This window comes from Triticum dicoccoides, chromosome 1A (assembly GCF_002162155.2).
Source record: "Triticum dicoccoides isolate Atlit2015 ecotype Zavitan chromosome 1A, WEW_v2.0, whole genome shotgun sequence".
Lineage (NCBI taxonomy): Eukaryota > Viridiplantae > Streptophyta > Magnoliopsida > Poales > Poaceae > Triticum > Triticum dicoccoides.
In genome coordinates this window covers 235,685,355-235,697,462 of record NC_041380.1, presented here as the reverse complement: position 1 = coordinate 235,697,462, position 12,108 = coordinate 235,685,355, and positions in this window count along the sequence as shown.

Sequence of the window (12,108 nt, the reverse complement as noted above, 5' to 3'; positions counted from 1 at the left end):
ACTCAACGTCGGCATGGCATATGTGGTAGACCAAGCATAAGTCATCCACACAAACCTGGATCACGGCGGGCTTCTTCTTCTCTGCCTCCTTTAGTTTCTTCTCGCTTCCCAAGACCGTGGTGTACTCAACATCTAGCCCAGCGACCCACTCATCATTTGAGTTTTTGAACATGCGTTTGAAGCGAGCAAGGCATTCTTTCACCATTGCAGAAGAACGGGTGTAGATGACATCGAACTCATCGCCGGTGATGGTTCTAACCTTGTATTCACCGCCGATCATGGAGATTTGGGACGCCATGGATTTGTGAGGAGGGTTAGGATTAGTGGAACCGCCGTAATGTGAAAGGACGGGATGACTAGGAGCGGTTTATCGATTGTAAAAATGTCGAGTGGGGGCGCGTGCGAATGGCAGGGTAGTGGCTTGCCTGGTGGATAAATGGATTCATGCATAGTACTATGGGGGCCCAATTAGATGTCATGTCTACTCGACGCCCAATTAAATGGCTTTCGATGTCATGTCAAGTGTCGGGAAAATTACAGGTGATATGAAGCTTTCCATTCTCCCATGATACATGCTTCCGAGAGCCCTTGGATCTGAGATCGAACAGTTGCATGGCATGATTCTAGACCTATGGGTGAATATCCTATCCTGGAGGGTTATTTTGCAAATTTTTAGCAACTTAGCATGCGACCGTTCGATCTCAGATCCAAGGGCTGCCAGCAGCCCGTATCATGGTCGCGCCTACCACGACCGTCGCCTGGCTCACGCAGTCGCGCCCTTGGAGATTTAACATGATGCGTCAGGCTATCTGATGTTGGCATGTCATACATAGTCATCACTTAGCCACTCATACAACAAGGTTAGCTATAAGGTTGGCTATAAGAGTATTTTTTGTTTTCTTCTCTCTATCTCTTTCTTCGTAGTATTTATTGCATTTGCCAAGGAGTGACCTCTTCTAATGAAATGGTGCTTAGATGAGGTGCTATGGGCATTAAGTGGCTTAGCAACTCAAGTCCCCAATGCACAGGTGCTTAGTTTTTTGTTGCTAAGTTTGCTTCATCTAGGTACACGCGCTTATCACCGTTTCTTCCTAGGGTCACCAAACTAGTCTCTCTCTTCTTAATTAACTTGCCACATCAGACTTTATGCCTATGTGTGATACGTCTCCAACGTATCAATAATTTTTGATTGTTCCATGCTATTATATTACCAACCTTGGATGTTTTATATGCATTTATATGCTATTTTATATGATTTTTGGGACTAACCTATTAACCCAGAGCCCAGTGCCAGTTTCTGTTTTTTTCCTTGTTTTAGAATATCACAGAAAAGAAAAATCAAACGAAGTCCAATTGACCTGAAACTTCATGGAACTTAATTTTGGATCAGAAGAAGCCCAGAAGACTTGGAGTCCGTGTAAGAGAAGCTTCGAGGAGGCCACGAGGTAGGGGGGTGCGCCCACCCCCTGGGCGTGCCCTCCACCCTCGTGGGCCCCTCGTGGCTCCCCTGACGTACTTCTTCCGCCTATATAACTCCATATACCCTAAAAACATCGGGGAGCACAATAGATCGGGAGTTCCGCCGCCAAAAGCCTCCGTAGCCACCGAAAGCCAATCTAGACCCATTCCGGCACCCTGCCGGAGGGGGAAACCCCTCTCCGGTGGCCATATTCATCATCCCGGTGCTCTCCATGACGAGGAGGGAGTAGTTCTCCCTCGGGGCTGAGGGTATGTACCAATAGCTATGTGTTTGATCTCTCTCTCTCTCTGTCGTGTTCTTGAGGTGATACGATCTTGATGTATCGTGAGCTTTGCTATTATATTTGGATCCTATGATGTTTTCTCCCCCCTCTACTCTCTTGTAATGGATTGAGTTTCCCCTTTGAGGTTATCTTATCGGATTGAGTCTTTAAAGATTTGAGAACACTTGATGTATGTCTTGCCGTGCGTATCTGTGGTGACAATGGGATACCACGTGATTCACTTGATGTATGTTTTGGTGATCAACTTGCAGGTTCCGCCCATGAACCTATGCATAGGGGCTGGCACATGTTTTCGTCGTGATTCTCTGGTAGAAACTTTGGGGCACTCTTTGAGGTTCTATGTGTTGGTTGAATAGATGAATCTGAGATTGTGTGATGCATATTGTATAATCATACCCACGGATACTTGAGGTGACATTGGAGTATCTAGGTGACATTAGGGTTTTGGTTGATTTGTGTCTTAAGGTGTTATTCTAGTACGAACTCTAGGGATGTTTGTGACACTTATAGGAATAGCCCAACGGATTGATTGGAAAGAATAACTTTGAGGTGGTTTCATACCCTACCATAATCTCTTCGTTCGTTCTCCGCTATTAGTGACTTTGGAGTGACTCTTTGTTGCATGTTGAGGGATAGTTATGTGATCCAATTATGCTATTATTGTTGAGAGGACTTACACTAGCGAAAGTATGAACCCTAGGCCTTATTTCCTAGCACTGCAATACCATTTACGCTCACTTTTATCATTAGTTACCTTGCTGTTTTTATAATTTCAGATTACAAAAACCTTTATCTACTATCCATATACCAGTTGTATCACCATCTCTTCTCCGAACAAGTGCACCTATACAATTTACCATTGTATTGGGTGTGTTGGGGACACAGAGACTCTTTGTTATTTGGTTACAAGGTTGCTTGAGAGAGACCATCTTCATCCTACACCTCCTACGGATTGATAAACCTTAGGTCATCCACTTGAGGGAAATTTGCTACTGTCCTACAAACCTCTGCACTTGGAGGCCCAACAACGTCTACAAGAAGAAGGTTGTGTAGTAGACATCAAGCTCTTTTCTGGCGCCGTTGCCGGGGAGGTGAGTGCTTGAAGGTATATCTTTAGATCTTGCAATAGAGTGTTTTAGTTTCTTGTTTTATCACTAGTTTAGTTTATAAAAGAAAACTATAAGAAAAATGGAATTGAGTTTGTCTCATATGCTTCACCTTTTTAATATCTTTCGTAAGTATGATGGGAAGGATAATTGTGCTCAAGTGCTAGAAGAAGAAATCTATAAAATGTTTGGCACTAAATATTTGAATGATGAGCATGATTGCAATGTTGTTAGTACAAATTCTTTGAATATCCATGATACTAATGATGATTGCACTAGTTATGATGTCTCCTATAAACATGTCAATTTTTGTGGAGTACATTGGGTTTGTACGAACACACCAAATAGGGAAGATAGATATTGCAAGAGGCATAAGCATTTAGAAACTAAATGGTTGCAAGAAAGGCTAGATGATTGTGCTGAAAATTTATATTTTCTTAGCCGTACTTGTGAACTTTGCAGTGAGCATGATAATTTCAATACCCAATGCAAATTGTTTCATGATCATATCGTGTCCAAAAATTGTGATGACTTGATTTCCCTTGCACATCATAATGAACTTAGTTTGCTCTTGGGTTATGAAGAAATGAAACATATAACTAAGGATATTCCAAAATTTTCCCTTGATAGAGTTCTTCATCTTGATCTAGAGGAAATTTATATGTATTGTGCGGTGAATTGTATTGAAAATCCTTATATTGCCAACTACATAAAGAAAAGAAAAAAAAATAGAAGATGAAGAGAATACTAATGAAAGGGAAGAGACTTCCCAATATCCTCCTATTATTTCTTATGATGAATCAGGTAACGAGGAGGAGCCTCCCATTCAACCAATCTCATTAATAAGGAGCTCCAAAAAGAGGATTGAACCCACACATGATGTGGTGAAGAAGAAGAAAAGAAAAAGGAAGAGAGGTAAAAAGGTACCCCTCCCAAATAATGGTGCTCCCATTACTATTGTGCCTCATGAAAATATAATTGTGGAAGATAATGATACTTCTTCTGATCTTGAAAATCTTTTTAGCACTTGCTTGGAAGAATATGATAATTGCTATACTATTGGTGCTATCCATACTATTAATCATGAGAGTGATTATGCTTATGATATGAAAAGGGTCAAGCTTGGGGATGCGATGTTTGATGAAGATGATGTTTTTGAGAATATATTTGCTGCAATTAATTTTTGTCCCAAGCTTGGGGCTGCTACGTTTAATGAAGATGATATTTTTAGTCTCCCAAGTTTTGATATGCAAATTTATTATGATGATAGCATGGCTCCCACTTATGATGATTATTGTGATGATACTTATGCTATAAAAAGTAGTGATTATATTTACAAAACTTGTCATGATTATTATTACCCCTTCTCTGAACATTACTCTTTTAATATGGAAACAATTTATAGTATTCGAGTCTCTTATGATACTCCCACTATTCCGATTGAGAAGAAATTTGCTTATGTGGAGAGTAATAAAAATTCTATGCTTGTAGATCATGAAAAGAATTCTTTAGATGCTGGTTATATTGTTGAATTCATTCATGATGCTACTGAAAATTATTATGAGGGAGGAATATATGCTTGTAGTAATTGCAATAATATCAAGTTTCCTCTCTATGTGCTTAAAGTTTTGAAGTTATGCTTGTTTTACCTTCCTATGCAAGTTGATTCTTGTTCCCACAAGTTGTTTGCTCAAAAAATCCCTATGCATAGGAAGTGGGTTAGACTTAAATGTGCTAGTAATATTCTTCATGATGCTCTCTGTTGTTACAATTCTTATCCTTTATGTGAGCATCATTGAAATCATCATGCCTAGCTAGGGGCGTTAAACGATAGCGCTTGTTGGGAGGCAACCCAATCCTATTCTTGTTCTTTACTTTTTGCTCCTGTTCAGTAATAAATAATTCATCTAGCCTCTGTTTAGATGTGGTTGTATGCTTTTAATTAGTGTTTGTGCCAAGTAGAACCTTTGGGAAGACTTGGGGAAAGTCTTGTTGATCATGCTGTAAAAAACAGAAACTTTAGTGCTCACGAGAATTGCTGCCATTTTTATTTGGAAAGTGATATTTAGTTAATTATTTTTGAAGATGATTAATAGATAAATTACTCAGGTCCAGCAATTTATTTTAGAATTTTATGGGTTCCAGAAGTATACGTTTGATCCAGATTACTACAGACTGTTCTGTTTTTGACAGATTCTGTTTTTCGTGTGTTGTTTGCTTATTTTGATGAATCTATGGCTAGTAAAAGAGTTTATAAACGATAGAGAAGTTGGAATAAATTAGGTTTAACACCAATATAAATAAATAATGAGTTCATTACAGTACCTTGAATTGGTGATTCATTTTCTTATACTAACGGAGCTTACGAGTTTTCTGTTAAGTTTTGTGTTGTGAAGTTTTCAAGTTTTGGGTAAGGATTCGATGGACTATGGAATAAGGAGTGGAAAGAGCCTAAGCTTGGGGATTCCCAAGGCACCCCAAGGTAATATTCAAGGATAGCCAAGAGCCTAAGCTTGGGGATGCCCCGGAAGGCATCCCCTCTTTCGTCTTCGTTCATCGGTAACTTTACTTGGAGCTATATTTTTATTCACCACATGATATGTGTTTTGCTTGGAGCGTCAATTTATTTTGTTAATATTTGATTGCTTTTATTTATAACAATGTTTTTCATCTTTTATTTCAATAAAAGTGGCATTGATAGCCTTTACTATGCCTATTTTACAAGTCCTCATGTTGCTGTTTGAAAACAGAAAGTTTACCGCTGTTGCAATAATTCCCTAGAAATGTCAGAATGTGATAAAATGTTGAAACCTTTTTCATATTAAGCTCTGATAAATTTACTACAGTGGGAATTTTCTTTCATAATTTTTGGAGCTAGTTAAGTATGGATGTTGCTGCATTCTTTACAGACCGTCCTGTTTAGGCAGATTGCTGTTATGTTTGCATTGTTTGCATATGTTTGCTTCTTTAATGATTCTATTTGAGGATAGGACTATTAAATATGCAGCGGCATTTAGTATGCAATTTTGAATAATAATTTTAGTGATTTGCTACAATATAGTATGATAAGGTTTTGGCAATGGTTTATACTAACTTATCTCACGAGTCCTTGTTGAGTTTTGTGTGGATGAAGCTCTTGAGATTTAGGGAGATCGTGATATGAGAGGAACTAAGGAGACACAAAAGCTCAATCTTGGGGATTCCCAAGGCATCCCAAGATAATATTTCAATAAGTATCAAGCTTCTAAGCTTGGGGATGCCTCGGCTGGCATCCCACCTTTCTTCTTCAACAACTATCGGTTAGTTTCGGTTGATCCCGAGTTTTTGCTTCTTCACATGATGTTTGCTATTCTTAGAATGTCATTTTCTTTTGCTTTGCTTGCTGTTTGAATAAAATACCAAGATCTTAAATTATTAAATGTTAGAGAGTCTTCATATAGTTGCATAATTAGTCGACTACTCATTGATCTTCACTTATATCTTTCTGAGTAGTTTGTCGTTGCTCTAGTGCTTCACTTATATCCTTTTAGAGCACGGTGGTGGTTTTATTTTGAAGAAATATATGAACTCTCGTGCTTCACTTATATTATTTTGAGAGTCTTTAGAACAGCATGGTAATTTGCTTTGGTTATGAATTTAGTCCTAATATGATGGGCATCCAAGAGGGGTATAATAAAAACTTTCATATAAAGTGCATTGAATAGTAAGAGAAGTTTGGTACTTGATGATTGTTTTGAGATATGAAGATGGTGATATTAGAGTCATGCTAGTTGAGTAGTTGTGAATTTGAGAAATGCTTGTGTTGAAGTTTGTGATTCCCGTAGCATGCACGTATGGTGAACCGTTATGTTAAGAAGTCGGAGCATGATGTATTTATTGATTGTCCTCCTTATGAGTGGCGGTCGGGGATGAGCGATGGTCTTTTCCTACCAATCTATCCCCCTAGGAGCATGCGCATAGTACTTTGTTTCGATAACTAATAGATTTTTGCAATAAGTATGTGAGTTCTTTATGACTATTGTTGAGTCCATGGATTATACGCACTCTCACCCTTCCACCATTGCTAGCCTCTCTTGTGCTGTGCAATTTCCGCTGGTACCATATCACCCACCATTACCTTCCTCAAAACAGCCACCATATCTACCTATTATGGCATTTCCATAGCCATTCTGAGATATATTGCCATTCAACTTTCCACCGTTCCGTTATTATGACACGCTTCATCATTGTCATATTGCTTGCATGATCATGTAGTTGACATCATATTTGTGGCAAAGCCACCGTTCATAATTCTTTCATACACGTCACTGATGCATCATTGCACATCCCGGTACACCGCTGGAGGCATTCATATAGAGTCCTATCTTGTCCTAAGTATCGAGTTGTAATTCTTGAGTTGTAAGTAAATAAAAGTGCGATGATCATCATTATTAGAGCATTGTCCCAGTGAGGAAAGGATGATGGAGACTATGATTCCCCCACAAGTAGGGATGAGACTCCGGACGAAAATAAATAAAAAAAGAGGCCAAAGAAGCCCAAACAAAAGAGAAAAGAGGCCATAAAAAAAGAGAAGGACCAAATAAAAAATAAAAAAGTGAGAAAAAGAGAGAAGGGGCAATGCTACCATCCTTTTACCACACTTGTGCTTCAAAGTAGCATCATGATCTTCATGATAGAGAGTCTCCTATGTTGTCACTTTCATATACTAGTGGGAATTTTTCATTATTGAACTTGGCTTGTATATTCCAATGATGGGCTTCCTCAAAATGCCTTAGGTCTTCGTGAGCAAGCAAGTTGGATGCACACCCACTAGTTTCTTTTGTTGAGCTTTCATACACTTATAGCTCTAGTGCATCCGTTGCATGGCAATCCCTACTCACTCACATTGATATCTATTGATGGGCATCTCCATAGCCCGTTGATACGCCTAGTTGATGTGAGACTATCTTCTCCTTTTTGTCTTCTCCATAGCCAGTATTCTATTCCACCTATAGTGCTATGTCCATGGCTCACGCTCATGTATTGCGTGAAGATTGAAAAAGTTTGAGAACATCAAAAGTATGAAACAATTGCTTGGCTTGTCATCAGGGTTGTGCATGATTTAAATATTTTGTGTGGTGAAGATGGAGCATATCCAGACTATATGATTTTGTAGGGATAACTTTCTTTCGCGATGTTATTTTTAGAAGACATAATTGCTTAGTTAGTATGCTTGAAGTATTATTATTTTTATGTCAATATTAAACTTTTGTCTTGAATCTTATGGATCTGAAATATTCTTGCCACAATAAAGAAGAATTACTTAGAGAAATATGTTAGGTAGCCTTCCACATCAAAAATTCTATTTTTATCATTTACCTACTCGAGGACGAGCAGGAATTAAGCATGGGGATGCTGATACGTCTCCAACGTATCTATAATTTTTGATTGTTCCATGCTATTATATTATCAACCTTGGATGTTTTATATGCATTTATATGCTATTTTATATGATTTTTGGGACTAACCTATTAACCCAGAGCCCAGTGCCAGTTTCTGTTTTTTCCTTGTTTTAGAATATCACAGAAAAGGAAAATCAAACGGAGTCCAATTGACCTGAAACTTCACGGAACTTATTTTTGGATCAGAAGAAGCCCAGAAGACTTGGAGTCCACATAAGGGAAGCTTCAATGAGGCCACGAGGTAGGGGGGCGCGCCCTCCACCCTCGTGGGCCCCTCGTGGCTCCCCTGACGTACTTCTTTCGCCTATATATCTCCATATACCCTAAAAACATCGGGGAGCACAATAGATCGGGAGTTCCGCCGCCAGAAGCCTCCGTAGCCACCGAAAGCCAATCTAGACCCGTTCTGGCACCCTGCCGGAGGGGGAAACCCCTCTCCGGTGGCCATCTTCATCATCCGGTGCTCTCCATGACGAGGAGGGAGTAGTTCTCCCTCGGGGCTGAGGGTATGTACCAGTAGCTATGTGTTTGATCTTTCTCTCTCTCTCATGTTCTTGAGGTGATACGATCTTGATGTATCGCGAGCTTTGCTATTATATTTGGATCCTATGATGTTTTCTCCCCCCTCTACTCTCTTGTAATGGATTGAGTTTCCCCTTTGAGGTTATCTTATCGGATTGAGTCTTTAAAGATTTGAGAACACTTGATGTGTCTTGCCGTGCGCATCTGTGGTGACAATGGGATACCATGTGATTCACTTGATGTATGTTTTGGTTATCAACTTGCGGGTTCCGCCCATGAACCTATGCGTAGGGGTTGGCACACGTTTTCGTCATGATTCTCCGGTAGAAACTTTGGGGCACTCTTTGAGGTTCTATGTGTTGGTTGAATAGATGAATCTAAGATTGTGTGATGCATATCGTATAATCATACCCACGGATACTTGAGGTGACATTGTAGTATCTAGGTGACATTAGGGTTTTGGTTGATTTGTGTCTTAAGGTGTTATTCTAGTACGAACTCTAGGGCTGTTTGTGACACTTATAGGAATAGCCCAACGGATTGATTGGAAAGAATAACTTTGAGGTGGTTTCGTACCCTACCGTAATCTCTTCGTTTGTTCTCCGCTATTAGTGAATTTGGAGTGACTCTTTGTTGCATGTTGAGGGATAGTTATGTGATCCAATTATGCTATTATTGTTGAGAGGACTTACACTAGTGAAAGTATGAACCCCAGGCCTTATTTCCTAGCATTGCAATACCGTTTACGCTCACTTTTATCATGAGTTACCTTTCTGTTTTTATAATTTCAGATTACAAAAACCTTTATCTACTATCCATATACCACTTGTATCACCATCTCTTCGTCGAACTAGTGCACCTATACAATTTACCATTGTATTGGGTGTGTTGGGGACACAAGAGACTCTTTGTTATTTGGTTACAGGGTTGCTTGAGAGAGACCATCTTCATGCTACGCCTCCTATGGATTGATAAACCTTAGGTCATCCACTTGAGGGAAATTTGCTACTGTCCTACAAACCTCTCCACTTGGAGGCCCAACAATGTCTACAAGAAGAAGGTTGTGTAGTAGACATCAATGTGGCAGGCTTAGCACCTAGAGGATCAAGTACAATAGTGGGCTATAAGCCCGCTTTACATGGCATTTTTGCATATGTGGGGGAAAGAGGCAAGGAAAAAGTGGAGGAGTGGGCTCTCAAGCAAGAGCCAGCCTCTACATGGTGGAGCATCGGGAGAGGCACCTGTATGGAGGTGGTCAGGAATCGGGAGACTCAAGCCGGTCATAGCGCCGCAGTTAAAATGATAATGGCAAGTCAAATCACCGGGCCCCACTTGTCCAGCAGTAACTCACTGTCAAATCACACAACCCTACGTTTGCAGCAGCATACTCCCTCATCTTCTCGCGTCTCTGTCGAACCGACTAGGCGGAACTGCCCCGCCTACCGCGCGGGAAAAGCCCCACCCTCGACTTTTAAATAGTACATTATACTAATTTTGTATCCATGGATTGCGCCATGGAGCAAAGCCTCAAGAAAACGGCGGTACACATGTACGGAGTATACAGCACGCTCGTTGCGTTCGCGTCGCACCCAGATGATCGGTCAGTCTGGCACGCCGATCTCCGAATGGAACGCGCATCATGTTGCGTTTGCACGCACATGTGGGACCGCAATTGAGAACCGACCATAGGGACACTCCCCGGCCCCGCAAGTCAGGTGAGTTAATAGAAGTACATACGTTGGTACCTGGACGATCCCTGCAAGATACGGAAGATCAGTTCGCCCATGCATGTGACCAGACTCCAGCAGACACGCCTGGATTGGCTATCGTCTACATATCGTGCAGGCTGTGTTATACAGGGCTGTAGTTCTGGTGAGAAATCTAAAAAAAAGTTTCTTGTCATCTCGCAAAATTAGATATCATGTGCTTCGGATCACTGCGAGGGTTAAATAGCGACAACTGAGTTGGGCTAGTCATTGGGGGCACATGCACAAAGACTACTCGGCTACCATCTAGGTCAAGCCGGCTATGTTAAATAGGACATCTATCGACGGACCCCTTTTCTACGAGTTTATCTTTAATTTGAGCTTTGATCCTCGTCTAGTTTGTCCGTCGGGATTCATCTTGTCTCCTTTGGGCAGCGAGGTTATGATTTCCTGTCATGTGGCATTTTTTCGTGTTATATGTTATAATCCGGTTCTTCAGATCAAAATGACGACAACTGCGCCTCCGGGGCACGTGCATGAAGACTTCTCGACAGTCATTGCCGAGGCCAAGCCAGCTCCGGCCGGTAGACAAAACAAAACTAGTACTCCACTATATAGGCAGGAGCCTCCACGCTTTCTTGCTAGTGTTGCTCTCTTCACACTGTCTCGTCCTCTCCAGATCTAAACACAACAACGGTGGCCACACTCTCTCTCTACTCACCACTGGTCACAGATCCAACCGGATCCTCTCCGCCGGGGAAGGTGAGAAGGTGCAACATTCACGCGGTCGTCCATGGCGACGGCTCTTACCCACTGCTGGCGCGTCCCGATCAGCGTGCCTTGCCATTCTCTCCCAAGCATCGCTGGCGAGGGAGGGCCTCCCACCCCTTCTTCCTCGCTGCCGTAGTGTGGGCAGATCCGGCCTCCCGCCGCCCACCTAGCGACATCCCGGCGACCCTCATGTATAACTTCCTTCGAAACCGGCCTTGCTCTACTTCCCGAGCTCCTTATGTTGTTGCATTTGTATCTTTTACTATTTCTCAGGCCCCCTCGTGTAGATAGGATCAATCGGTTGTTCGAAAACCACCTATTTTTTTACTGTTAAGAGGTAAAACTAGTTCATGCACTCGAATCTAGTAGTACTTGGTTCAAACAAGGAAGAAAGGGGGTGGGGTGGGGGTGGGGGAAGATTTGTTACATGAATCTAGGACTTGGTTGAAAGAGGAAATAATGGGGGCGAAAAGTAGCAGAGACTGGCTATCCAACTGGTCTCTAGGTCTAATAGGGAAATAAAGGGAACGTAGTACAAACTCAATATAAACCCGATCTATTGGTTGAAAAAGGAAAGAAAGTGGGGACTGGGGGACAAGTCAACAGAGTAAGTCCAGCACTAGATTTGCTAGCCTCACACAGTATAAGGTGGCTATATACCGAACAAAAATGGGACCAACCCAAATATCCTCTTCTGATGTTTGTTGCCCCGAGCCGCTCTTATGTAATGCCACTGGTAAAATGTAGCAGTCGCACTGTTAAAAGTAAGGACATGTTAAACCAATGTTTTTTCAATGTA